This window comes from Silurus meridionalis, chromosome 10 (genome assembly GCF_014805685.1).
Source record: "Silurus meridionalis isolate SWU-2019-XX chromosome 10, ASM1480568v1, whole genome shotgun sequence".
Taxonomy (NCBI): Eukaryota; Metazoa; Chordata; class Actinopteri; order Siluriformes; family Siluridae; genus Silurus; species Silurus meridionalis.
In genome coordinates, this window is record NC_060893.1 from 6,313,168 (window position 1) to 6,327,937 (window position 14,770).

At 36.6% G+C, this 14,770-nt stretch overlaps 1 protein-coding gene across 3 annotated transcripts in view; it reads left to right on the forward strand.

Moving 5' to 3' along the window:
• The window catches only part of syt7a (synaptotagmin VIIa), a 130,393-nt gene that overhangs the window by 3,469 nt on the left and 112,154 nt on the right, over positions 1-14,770 (forward strand). The gene's annotated exons all lie outside the window — the stretch shown is intronic.

A 14,770-nucleotide genomic window follows, 5' to 3' on the forward strand; every position in this document is an offset into this window, starting at 1 on the left:
ACCCCTCTCCGCTCTCTCTCTCTCTCTCTCTCTCTCTCCAAGAATTACAAAATAGGATATATTATTTATTTTCTTATACTTTTGTTTGGCTATTGATTTTCCTGATTGTTCCCATGTGTATTTAATACAGATATTTCAACATGAAATACAGACGATGCACATTTCCCATTCAGTGTGGAAAACTGTCACGAGCCTGCTAACCTCCTTATGCTCCACTCTGACCTCCTATCATCCTGATCCTATCATCCTGAAGTCATTGTTAAAAGCTTGTCTTGCAGTGTCTTTGTTTTGTCCTTTACCTACTATTATATTCACAAGATTTAATTTATTCAAGAAGGACACACCATAACTCATGTCCAATTATAATTATGTTTATTATAATGGAACATCTGGAAAACACATCTGAAAACAATCTCCTGTTATCACTTGTGTTATAACAGCTATAAATGGTCGTTTTCCTCACCATTCTATTTTTTTCTTTCTTTCTTGAAATTAGTAAGAAAATGTCATTACACTGAGAGCCTGGAAAGGGGGAAATTCGGAACTAGAATGTCCTTATGTCTGTATCGTCTGTTTTGTAATTTTGTTGTTTAAACATTTTGTTGTTGTTTTTGTTGTGGCTCAGGAAACCGTGAAAAAGTTGGAAAGTTAGGTCAGTCATTTTATAGACACCCCTTGATGCCCCTCATGAGACCTTCCTCTCACTATGAATTCTTGTGAGCAAAAAAAATTACATAGTAAATTCAGAATAAGCATTCCTATCAGTTTTCCCATATAGAGCACTCAATTCTGGTGAGAATTAGTAATGTTACTAGTTACCAGTGATATATAACAGGTCTGTAAAGATGTGATAGTTTAGTGTTTAAGGCATTGGACCTTGGATCCGAAAGTCATGAATTTAAATCCCAGCACCACTAAACTACCACTGCTGTGTCCTTGAGCAATGCCCTTTACCATCAACAGCTTAATTGTAAGTTGCTCTGCATAAAAGGGTCTGCCAAATGCCATAAATGTAAAGAAAATATCTACATATCTTTAAATAGTATAAATGGTTTTACCGAAGGAATGAAGTACTGACTTGATTGAATATAGTTTTTATTCTTTACAAAAAAAAAATAAGTATAGTGCCAGCTTTTATGAATAACAGTTTAATCAGTATAAGTGTTTTGTGTATTTATAGTGTTATAGCTCACCTTCAAGCAGCTGGCTGAATGCTTTTATTCATTCATTATTATCTCCAGTTAGGTTGCTAACTCCTGTTGAACACCTAAAATCCCATTTAACTGTTGGAGACCGTGCTGAATTTGCAGATAAATTTTTATTTCATGCTCCGTTTAAAGTTACAGCTTTACAAAGTACTGACACTTAAGATTCCTTCTATAAACCGATAAACTTTCTTTACAGAAAATCTTACTTAGACAAAAGATAAAACTATTTTGACCAAAGTATGCAGATTCCAGACCCTTTGATTCATATGTGCTTTTTGAAAATTCCATTCCACATTTACTCCCCATTTCCTTAATTTTTCTGGGAAGATGTTCCACTAGATTATGGAGTGTGTTTGTGGAAATTTGTGTTCATTCAGCCACAAGACCATTTGAAAAGTCAGGTACTGATGTAGGTGATATGAGGAAGCCTAGGATGAGGTCAGTGTTCCAGTTCATCCCAAATGTGTTCAGGTCAGAACTCTAGAGCAATCAAGATCTTTAACCCCAGAGATGGCTTTGTGCATTGTCCTGCTGGAACTGGTTTGGGTCTTCTAGTTCAAGTTAAGAAAAATTTAATGCTACCACATCCAAAGACATTCTATACAATGGTGTCCTCCCACCTTGTAGGAATAGTTCGGGGAAAACACGTATGTATGGAAATGTCAGGTGTTCCATTACTTTTGCCATATAGTGTTACTTGTATTATATAGTACTTGTAGCCTTACTGTATTTCTTGAGCTGCTTTTATAGAAAATTATTCAACACCTTCCAGCCCAATCTCACAGAAAAGACATTGCAGGTTCCTTATTTGCAGCTCCATCTGTATGTTAAATACAAATGCTCTGCCACAAGATTTGGTTGCATAGCAACATAAGAAATGTTCATTTGAATTCTCTGAATCCTTTATATTTTAATCAGACCGACACTACATTTGAATAGAGATGCAATATTTCAATAATTTATATATATATATATATATATATATTTTTAAATATATCAAGTGTTGCTCATTTTAAGCATGCTTTTTATATCATTAGACATTATGAAACTTACACCTATAACACCTATAAATCATATATCATTATTTCATGTAAATGAATGAGGATATAACACTAAAGACAATGTTGATTTGGATAAAATGAACTTTTTAAGCTTTCAGTCTTTGGACAGTCCCAGCTGCAGATGTAGGTGGCACATAAAATGAAGTTAGGGAACTTAGAAATCTTTGTTATGATAAGAGATAGGCCTTTATCTAACAACTACTTAAGATAAGATATGATATACCTTTATTTGTCCCACAGTGGGGAAATTTGACAGCAGCCAAAGAAAAAGAGATGTGCAAATATATAAAATAAGACATAATACTGTATATAGTATGTACACAACACAATGTATAAATACAAAAGAAGAAAAAAGAGCCCACGAGTATGTAGTCACTTTAACCCACTTGAATAATATCCAGTCAAATCCCATTATTCTCACATTTGCGTTTCCAAAATACAAATACAAAGGAAATATGTCGAATTCAGAGACTAATGAAAATGTCAAATATTAATAGGAAAACCTATTAATTTATGTAAAATTACTAAACACACAGATATTTCAATATATCTATACACAGCACATGATGTAGGGACTGTCAATTTCATTTATTGATGACTTTCCATGTGTGTAATGTGATGCATGGAACATGTGGACAGGTGTGTGTTGACATTATAATATTTGGGAAAGAATGTGGATGCAGTGGTTCAGAATGATGCAGAATGTTAAAGTGTGTGTGTGTGTGTGTGTGTGTGTGTGTGTGTGTGTGTGTGTGTGTGTGTGTGTGTCCGTTCATGGCTGGAGCAGAGGAGATGAGAGAAACGCATTGATTGACAGTTCATGTATTATTCATTAAGTTCTGTTCATCATGGTGGTGTCGGTGTGTTGTGGAAGGCTTAGGGTAAAGGGAGTAAAGAAAAGACTAATGAAATGTGCCGGATGTTAGACAGAAGAGAAGCATTAAAACCCTGAAACATCGAGTGTCACTTTGGACTACCCGTACTGTCAATAATCAATACAAATGTGCAAACTATAATGACCAAGTAGAGATCCGGGACTTCTTTCTCATCGGCACTTTAAACTAGCGGATATTACCTAAAAGCCAGGCTTCCTTGTCACAGTAATTGGAAACCTGCAGAAAGCTATTATACGAGAGATAACTGAGGAGAGACATTGATTTTAAGCTCTGGTATATCCAGCTTTACTCTTATGAAATGATTCACAGGCATAATAAATTGATCCTAAACTTAAGGCATTTAATCATCATAAATATTAGATCGCTATATTGGTAGTGAACTCTGTTCAATGCATGACATCCGGCTCTGCTTTTAGTGCTCACAGTACATACTGTTCCTGTCATTTTTTTTTTTAGGTTCTCCCAGCCAGCTCGCTATCGAAGCCTTTTCCCCCTTTTTTTTTGCGTTTTCTTAGCAAATGGATGTTGCACATGGGCAGACCATGTTTTTTTCATAGTCATTGTTCCACAGATATGTACTGCATATTTAATCATCACTACAAAGTTGGAAGCTCAGTTGTCCTACTATACATGCATTGTGCTTCTGTGCTTAGTATATAGAAGTTTTGTCATTCAGCTTGCAAGTGTTCTTTCTGTTAAACTCCCAAATGATTATTTAGGCATGCAGGAAAACAAATGAGACAGATGCGGAGTACAGAATGTACATTTGGACACACTGATAAATTCTATAAAAAATATTACTTATTTTCATGTTTTTCACTTGCCAAATGTAGTGTTAACTTGCAACTAGCATACAATTTTTAGCCAGTCTTAAAGGAAAATATGTATGCACCTAGCCTAGGTATACCTTCTATACACAGAATATTAGTGGGCTGAATTGAGCTTCAGTTGCTTAGCAATGTATCAAACTTTAACTCATTTGCTTTGTATGCCACATTCTGCATTGACATAATTACCCAAGCTCACCTCAATGTAATAAAAAATTTGAAGGCTGAGCACTCAAGGTGTGTAGGCAGCCTATTGTTATGCTACGACTTTTTGGTCTATGGCACACAATCTGGTAAAAAGTTGTGAAATTTGGCATACTGGATGGGGATGGTATGGGAAACATTCTGACCAAATTTGATAAAGTGCTGTAAACACTTTAGCACTACTATTAGGTCAAATTTGAGCCTATTTGTAAGTATCTTTATGGACATAACCTTTGGGCCATGTGACCAAAATGTAAAAGCCGATTCAACTGACCCTATGAAGTCAATTTCTACTTATTTAGATCTTCCTCCATTTTGGATTTTGCCAAAAAACTGTTTTTTCAGACTAATAAAATTTGTCTAATTTCTCCTATTTTTCTGCAAACACTGAATTGCAAGTCGCATAGTTGTGTGGTGTATTAATGTAGGTAATCTTTAATAACATGGAAAGTTTTTACCATGTAATATTTTTTCTAACTACTGAGAACACAGAGGCTTTACATGTTTTCCAAATGCCCACACTACTCTACTGTGTTACCATTTGATTTACAAAACCAATTGTGTTTTATGTGTCATGTCAAGTCTAAACATAATGTCATGAAAAGTACAGTTTATTAATGTAGTGGGCAGCATTTCATGAGAAAATTAGAGGTACAATTAAATAGCAAAAGATGCAATTATTTACATATCAGTCTCACTTTCATAGTATATTGACTGCTATTTAGTGTGTTTGATAAATATGCATTGTTACAGAATGTGACCTAGAGACCATTCAAGTAAAAAAATTTGATATGGTACTGTGCAGTGAGCTGTATGCTTGTGCCAGAGCGTTGATTTTTTTAAAAGTAGAAAGTGATGAAAATAAAGTTTCTGTAAAAATAGGTTGAGAGTATTCTGAATGCAAAGCTTTGTATAGATTTAGGCTTAATGCATTGCACAAGGGCAGGAAGGAGACACCACATATGAACACTTACGGTAGTAAAAAATGAAGGTGAAATGAAGGATGCAAAGAATTAAGGATGGATGTAGTAGCCACAAATGCAAAGGGAGAAGAAATAAAATCTTGAAGTATCCATATCTGACCCCCTTTTATGCATATGGAGAGTCAGTGTTGTTTGCCAATGTGAGAGAAAGTACCCCTGCGGCATTTTAACTTTGGTGAACAGTAATTAACTCCATCCATCTTAAGAAAATTGCTTTATCCTGATTCCGGGCGCAAAAAAAATTAAAAAAAATTATCCTGGATGGGATGCCAGTACATTGCAAGGTACCATATTCACATTCAGACATCTATTCATACCTAGGGGCAGATTAGAATCTTTAGTCCACTAATTGCCATGTTTTTTTAAAAGTGGGAGGAAACCAGAAAGCCCAGAGAAAAACTCAGACCCATTTAGAAACCCCTTTAGGGCAGTAACCCAAGCTCAGGATTCAAACTGGCTTCAAGCTGCCATACATGCTAACACTGTGTATTTCCTGGAACATGTTTGCATTGAGCCGCAGAGATACAGTACTTCTGTTTTTGTTTTCAAATCATGCTTTCTGTAGCTTTTTAACCCATGTAGGGTTAAACTGTACAACAGATCTTGTGGCTGACAAAGAAATATCACCGGCTAACAAGCTGGGGATTTATTATTATTACATAAACCTAGTGACACTTCGAGCACATCGCATGATGCGAGCACATAGCATGATGACAGTAATGCTAAATAGACTTTATTTATTATTGATAGTAAATAAAACTTGACATAAAGAGCAGTAAGTAAATGCCTGAAAAATGGGATTTGACCTGACAGATTATGATTTTAATAAATGCTAGAATAAAACATAATTGTGCACCTTTTGGACATGTGAAAAAAATTGATTTTAAGGGAAAATACATTGAGTCAGTACTTACGATTTATGCAGTGGTCCAACAGAATCACTGATTTGCTATGTAATATATATTTGTCCATAAATATATATAAAATGATTCCCAATAATTTATTCTTATCGTTCCATAGCTTTTCTTTTCTCTAGGAGCCGTGCCTGTTTACGTTGGAATTTTTATCCATATCTGACATAAGGCAGCAGGATCAGCACCTTTTTTTTTTGTAACTGTATGTTGCTTGTAGCTGTTGTTTCACGTCCTTTGATTTGATTGGATGGTCAGAGAGTGCACTAGTCAGAGCTTGCACACCGCATCTGTAGCAAACAGCACAAGCTCAGATATTCGTGTAGACTTCATAGCTATTTTTTTCATTATACAATGGCTGATGAATATACTTACAAGGACATTTACAAGACCAACTTTTCAAGAAAAGCTGGACATCGTAAAGGAAAGGTCAGCCAAAACAGTTCAAAACATAAGGTTATCAGGAAGTGCTACCACACTATAAAAAACAATCACTGCTATAAAAAAAGTAATAGATCAAATGCAAAAATGCAGAGAAGACGACCAACAGTTTGTGTTTATGAACAGTTTAGTTCATTAATGAACAGCTGGCAACAAGGACAAATCAGCATCCAAAGATGTTTAACTGAATGCCATTAATCCTGAATCGTTCTTCCTCCCTTGTTGATTATCCATTCATGCACTTCCTCTTATCCCTGTTTGGCTCTGGCACCTGCCAATCACAGTGCACTTGGACCTCTTCCATGCGTATAGAGCGTGGGAATGACACATTTTTCACCATTCTGACCCGACACTCTGACACATAGCTGACCGTAAAATTACATGACTATTACACGGCTCTATTCTTTTCTCGCCTGACTCAATATTTCTCTTTCAACAAAAGAGTCCGGAAGCTTCAAATGATCTTACTGAACCAATTCTCAGAAGAAAGCAGTAGTCTGAGGCATTAAGCTCGAACTGTCAGTGTCTGTCATGCAACATGTTCCTTTTTAAAACCATATAATGTCTATATCCTTTTATACATTCATTCGTTTTGAGTAACCAAAGCACATTTTGGCATCATTGCGTCCATCACAGTGCATATACATATCCATGAAGAATGTAGTTACCGTATTTTTCGGACTATAAGCCGCTACTTTTTTCCCACGTTTTGAACCCCGCGGCTTAAACAACGAAGCGGCTTATTTATGAATTTTTCCTGGGTTTTTCCCGGTTTCACAAACTTCAAGCCAAAAAACTGAACCCCATAACATTAGACCAATGAAATTTCCGAACGGAAACGAAAAAACACACCTCACCTCAAATTGTTTTTTTTTTAAACGCACGATGATGCCAAAAGATAAACTCCTGAGAGAAATAGTTGTAAGAGGAAGGAGGAAGACAGTGAACAATGACTTTCTTGGTAGGCTACTGTTTAGATACAAGCCGTTGTAACGTGTTGAGTCTGGGTCATGGGAGAGCTCGCTAACTCCAGTTGCAACAGAAATCATATAAGCACAGACAGGTTTCCAAAACTCATGCTTTTTTATTTTTCTTAGCAACAGCGTTACGGGTTAGTCAAAGAAAATTAGAAATGAGCATCAGAAAATAATAAGGACATAATCCTCGTCTTGAACACACGCAGTAATACCGGAAAATGCAGTGCCAGGCTATTCCCAAAATACCGCTATGCTCCTGAAGGAAGCGCAACATATTTCACCCGTTACACTGTGTGTAATGTGTCTTTTTTTAAAGCCTGTGTAAAGTTCATTAGTTTTAGTGTAGACACCTGCAGCTTATAGACAGGTGCGGTTTATTTATGTTTAAAATACAAATATTTGTAAAATTCAGTGGGTGCGGCTTATAAATGGGTGCGCTTTATAGTCTGGAAATTACGGTAATTTGCATTTCAGAGCTTTTCAAACAGCGTTTCTTTTTTTTGCTTTTTTTTGCTTCAAAGAAATCCAGAGATGGCAAAAGTACACACATCCTTCACTCGAATACAAATAAGCATGTTTTAAAAGACTCTGGTCAAGTTAGTGTACTGACTACACTTTTAAAAAAATGTAATGAGTGAAATTAAAAAGATGTCCGAAAACTGGTAACTAAAAAATCTACTTAAGTACAGTCACAAAGTATTTGTACTTTATTACTCCCCATCTATGTAGAAATCTTTAAAATGGGAGGCTCATGCTTTACTTTAAAGGTTTAATATGCTAAATGTCAAAGCTGTCATTCTTGACTCTCATAGGAGGTGATGTTGTTTGCCTACTTCCTGTCTGCATTTAAAGTGTGTCTAATAGCAAATTGCTGTGGTAGCTTAGTACACGGCTGTGTAGTCAGAGGGAATTTAAATTGCCGATGGAGACAGGGGAGTGTATGTGTGGGTGTGTGTGTATGTGTGTGGGGTGTAATGACAAGATTACAAACCCATTACAACTAAATGATGATGATAAAAGCAGAGAGAGAAATACAGTGCAAAGCTGCTGAAACGAGGTTGCAGCCTGAATGGGGTCCCGTGAGGGACAAAGGAGCAGCGCAGCTGTCGTCTTTGCTTTTGTCTGAGTCTCGAAACAGGTGACCCCCGCATGTATCCGAGGTGTACTAGGGATAGGAGACATCGACTTCATTTATAGGTCTTAGATGCGATTAAAGAGAGAGGTCGAGAGAGAAGCCAGAGATCGAAAGTAGCGTGAGTGATTATTGCTTTAGTCTGCTACAAGAGCTAATTACAGCCTTTGTGCATAACTACCTGCCTTGGTGTATGTGTGTGTGAGTGCATGTGCACAAGTGTGTGTGTGTGTGTGTGTGTGTGTGTGTGTGTGTGTGTGTGTGTGTGTGTGTGTGTGTGTGTGTGTGTGCGTGCACGCACGCAAGTGTTTTGACACAACTCTACTCTCAGCTGTAACAGTAATGAGAGCGTAGTGCTCTGTGCATGACCGCACGGGAAGCGTCTGAAACAAATAAATCAAATAGCTTCGCTCATCACTTTGCTTTCATTACAAAAATCTGACACTGCTTAATAGTTTAACACAGGTGTTCAACCCAGCTTTCATTGAGCCTTTGCACATAACTTTCACATACCTTTATGTTTTGCATGCTCATATTTTTCTGGAAATTAAACTCAGGTCATGAAATATTTAACTCCATCAGCATTACGATAATACAATCCAAAAAAACATATATAGGAAATACTTTAAACTTGGTCACATGGAAATTATAACACATTAACAAGTCTTTCTTTGCATATCACAGCGATGTTAGAAAGCTGGGGTCAGAGGCCAGGGTCAGCCTTGATATACAGAGCACAGAGGGTTAAGGGCCTTGCTCAAGTGCCCAAGACTGGCAGCTTGTAAATCTGTACACAGCAAAACACTTTCAGAAAGAAATTACAACAACATACACTATACTAGAACACTATAAAGAAGTAGGAAGATTAGGAAAATAGATCAAATACATGACTGTGTCTGTAGTAAAAAAAAAAAACCATGTATAAAAGAGTGACCATTGAAAGGCAAAGGGCAAGACAAAACATAGCAAAGGAAAGAAAGTCAGGGCTGTAGGGTCTTGTTGGTCAAGTAAATCCCACAAATATGCACATATCCATCAGAATAATTCAGATTTGTCAGGTGTAAGTTTTTCCTAAGGAAGAAGATAAGCCACTAGTGCCAAACACTTTTTCAGATTTGGTACCTGAGATGATGACCATAAGATAAGTATACATTTCTTACCCAGATGTAGTAATGAAATTTAATAAACCGTGTAAATCAGAAGCAAGATATAGTGATGTTTTGCAGTTTATATATACAAATATATAGTTGGAGACAAAGTGAATTCTCTAGCCAGCATTTTCTGAACCATGGTTAGCATTTTCAAAAGCCTGAAACTATCAACAATAGAATCTAAATGATATGATGCCATTAATAAAGAATGGAAAATTTCAGTTAAGCTTTAATGTGAAGCCTAATTCAACGTTCCATCTGACCATGAGACGCCAAACCCAGAAACCTAATTGTGTGTTTATTTGTGTGTGCACAGGATCTGGCTTTGGTTCAATGATGTACAATGATGTTTGTGACTTCCTGGTCCTTTCACTGTCATCTGTCCTTCCTGACAGGAGTATCTTTAAGCAGTCACACTGTGTGCGTGTGTGTGTGTGTGTGTGTGTGTGTGTGTGTGTGTGTTCGTGTGTGTGTGTGTGTGTGAGAAAGATAGAGCAAGTGTGACAGAAGTAAGTGTATGTTAGAGAGGACATGCTGGCATGATTGAAAGGTCACACAGAGGAGAAGGGTGTGTGTGTGAGAGAGAGTGTGTGTGAAAGAGAAAGCTAGAGAGACAGACAGACAGACAGAGACAAAGTGAAAGACAGACTGAGAGATAAATAGACTGAGAGACAGACAAACACACAGAGAGAGAGAGCGAGAGAGAGAGAAAAAAACTCAGTTCCTTTATAAAGAAGGCAAAAGTAGGATGAAAGAGACAGACCCATTCATCCATCTATCTCTCTATCGATTTTAAGCAACAGCTTTATATACTAAAAATGCTGCTTTCATTTTTACCTCAAAAGATGGAGGTCAAAGTTTTCGACCTTTGTGCATTCAAGCTACAAAGAGGGAAAAAACATGAATGCCTTCATTTTCCTTTTTGCTAGCAACAAGCCAGCTAACTGTCATAAGTGATGTATATTTTTCTTTTCAGAACAGAAGACTGTAAACTCAGTGTTCTATTTACATTTACCTTTATGGCATTCTAGTGTGTGTGTGTGTATCTGTGTGTGTGTGTGTGTGTCCCTTCTTAGTGCTAAGTTTAAATCATTCACGCGTGCATTGTGCAGAACAATGCTAGCTGCTAATGCTAGTGGTATCAAACACTAGGTTGTCAGATTTCTAAAAACATAAATTCTAATTGTAATTGAAACACTTTGCTGTTTAAATACATTAAAAAAAATATTAACAAGTCTATACCATGAGAGTGCCATATAATAGAACATACAACATATGGAGATTCACCTGACCTTAAGTTTGTGCTTTTTACATATCCCATGTACACGTTTTTTTATTTCCTTTTTTTTTTTTGGTGCATATTCAGCCACAAGGGTGTTAGTAAATTCAGGTACTGATGTAGGAGGCCTGGGGTGCAGTCAGCTTTCCCCTTCATCCCAAAGATGTTTTTATAGGATTGAGGTCAGTGCTCTATAGCAGGCCATTCAAGATCTTCCACTCCAATCATATAAAGCATATCTTCATGGAACTGGTTTTGTGCACAGGAGCATTGTAATATGGGAACAGGATTGGGAACAGGATTGGGTCTTCTAGTTCAAGTGAAGGGAAAATTGAATGCTACTGCATCCAACGACATCCAATACAATTGTATGACTCCAACTCTGTAAAAACAGTTTGGGGAAGAAACGAATATGGCATGTAGAAAAGTCAGGAGTCCTAATACTTTTGTCTATATAGTGTATAAGGCTTGTAAAGATAAAACGTACTTAAAATAAGCAAAAAATAGGGCTGTTTTTTGTCACTCACAGCAATGTGTTGCTCGTAATATTTTTTTTTTGAGGTGAAAGCACCTCAGTATACTACTTTTACTTTTGGTTTAAAAATGCGGTTACAAATGCTGTTCTGTGTTAGATGAGCTGCTTTTAGAGACGTGGAATTCACTCACATGCTTCTCATATAAAGGGTTTAAATCAAATGCTTTCACAAACTTCACAAACAATCACCCAAGCAGCATGGCGAACCAGAAATCACACCGTAATGAAAGTCTTTGGAAGTGCTTAACCCAGGAGCATCGTCGCTCGCCATGCCTTTAATTATCGTGCATGTCGTGAACAGGTGATTCTGAAAGCAAGTGTCAGCTCCATCAAGGTTTTGTCATGTTAGTGTGAATAGCCACGGAAAGACAAATAGGAAACGTTTCAATCAGTTTCCTCCCCCGTGAACAAAGAGCTTCTCATGAGACATTGTAAAGAAAAAAGAGGTGTGTGTTTGTGAGGTGTGTCTGGCGACATTCTGTTTCTTTCTTGTCTTTACTGAAACACCTTTTAAGGTATGTACTGTATTTACACAAAATACAGAAAACCAAAAATTATTCACATTGAATAAGTTGCTGAATGGAAAATATTTCATATAGTGAATAAATGAAGCATCTGGTTCATTTTCCTTTTAGTGTCAGGGTTGTCGTTCTGCCCTAGTTCATCACCTGTGTATGACGGACATTTAAAGTTCCGTATTTTTCGGACTATAAGCCACTACTTTTTCCACGTTTTGAACCTCGCGGCTTTAACAACAAAGCGGCTAATTTATGGATTTTTCCTGGGTTTTTCCCGGTTTCACAAACTTCAATCCAAAAACTGAGCGACATAACATTTAAAAAAGCGCACTTCACCTGTGTTCTGAGCTGCACGGCAATGGGAGAAAAGCTTCACCGATGGTGATTTTTAAACGCACAACGATGCCAAAAGATAAACTGTTGAGAGAAATAGTTGTGGAAGGAAGGAGGAAGACCGTGAACAATGACTTTCTTGGTAGGCTACTGTTTAGATACAAGCCGTGGTAGCGCGTTGAGTGTAGACAATATAAAAATATTTGTCAAATTCAGTGGGTGCGGCTTATATATGGGTGCGCTTAGTAGTCCGGAAATTACGGTAAATCTGTTTACTATTGATCATTAACATCAATAATATTTCACAACATAAATAAACAGAATGTTTGGCCAAATTTGTATGATTTACATGAAAACATTGAAAGTAAGGATTTTTGGTTGTAAAAATTGGATTTTATTGCTTATACAAAATATACATTTGTGCAAATATCTAATGTGCTAGTTAAAATGATGTAGACTGAGCATGAGGAATCACATTAATGTAGAATTATCATGATCCAGTAATGTTGGCACTGACAGGAAGACATGACTTATACTAAAGCAATTCGGGTAAATCGTGTGTGGCTGGACAGTGTGATGGATGATGTATGTATCTGCCTCACAATAGGGTAATGGGTCTTGTACAGCCTGTTATAGAATACGACCAGGAATTTATTTGGATCATGTTGTACAGTGTGACTAGTAACAAGACCACTAGAATCACATAAGACATTAACCAGGGTCATGTGCAAAAATGAAAAGGCAGTTCCCTTTTAGCTACTTAAGGTTGTAAGTAATTGTACATAGAGCTGGTAGATAAACAGAAACTGGCTGTGAAGGACAGCTGGTGTGGTGCTGGCATGGTTTTGGGTGTACATCTTTCCTTTGAGAGGAAAGGTCTCACACACTGGGCATGCATTTATCCCACTGAATGGTTTTCTAGGAAATAACATTATGTAAAAGATATCCTTTAGCCAGATCTCATCTTGATCAAATAACAGAGATTTTGAAATCAAATGTTGAATCACAGCGTGCTCTACCACCATCGTCAAAACACCATTAAGGAAATGTCTTTTGGAAGATTGGTGTTGATCATCGCAAACTAAATTTCCAGAGACACTACAAAGGACACTGAAGCTATTCAGGCACCTTATTGTGGTTCTTTACCTATAAGACACTTACGGTTGATTTTTTTTTTTACCCTGTTTCATTTGTCACCCATCTGCACGTGGAGTAACAATAAAGACGTAACTTCAATTTCTATGCGTTAAAATTAGCAACTAATAGTTTATCACTGCTTTGTCACCACAAAGTTCTAGCCAGTCACCACAAAGATTGTAAAGCGATGCATGGCATCAGATACACGGTACATATAGTTTAACTGTAGTCCAGAATTTTTGGCAGATTTACACTATATAGACAAAACTATTAGGACACAGTTTTAGCCAAATGTGGTCCTTCTACAAATGGTTACCATAAAGTTGGAGGTATAGAATTGTATAGAATGTATTTGAATGTGGTAGTATACATTTTTTTTCTTCACTTTAACTAGGAGACTCAAACCTGTTCCAGTATGACAATGCTTCTATGCACAAAGACAGCTTTATGGAGATAGTTTACATGGATTGGAGTGAAGATCATTTGCCATAGAACTCTGAATGTGACTGTGGCTGAATGAGCACAAATCTTTATAAGCACACTTTGAAATCTAGTGGGACATCTTTCCAGAAGAGTGGATTTTTTTTTTATAACAAATCCCATCATCCTTAGCTGATCATTTTGCTTCCTCTGGGACATAAGCTCATTGCTTAAACAATATACTTGCTTGAAATGAAGACAAATCTCTAGAAAAAGCTTTAAAATCCATACATTTTTCTTTAAATAATATAACAAAAACTATTGTTTCTTTGGGATATTTTTGTATAAATTTTAGTATACAATTGTTTTCAAATGTGTTTGGCTATGTTTCAAATACAGCAACATTTTCTTATAAAGATTTTGTGGTAATGAATTGCATATACTTAACTGCTGGTACACCAAACTCTCTCTCTCTCTCTCTCTCTCTCTCTCTCTCTCTCTCTCTCTCTCTCTCTCTCTTTTTATACTTGTCAATATCTTTTCAGGTGTTTGCTTATCTCAAACTTAGTGATGCTAAGTTTGATCTTCTTTATCATGTAATACACTTCAGTAAATGTGGCTGGTCGGTTTACTTAATAAATATCACTATTACTGATGAACAAAAAACATGTATATTTCTATACGTATGTCAGACTTTTGATCTGAAAAGGTGTGAGCTCAAATCCCAGCATCACCATGCTGCCAATGCTAATTAACA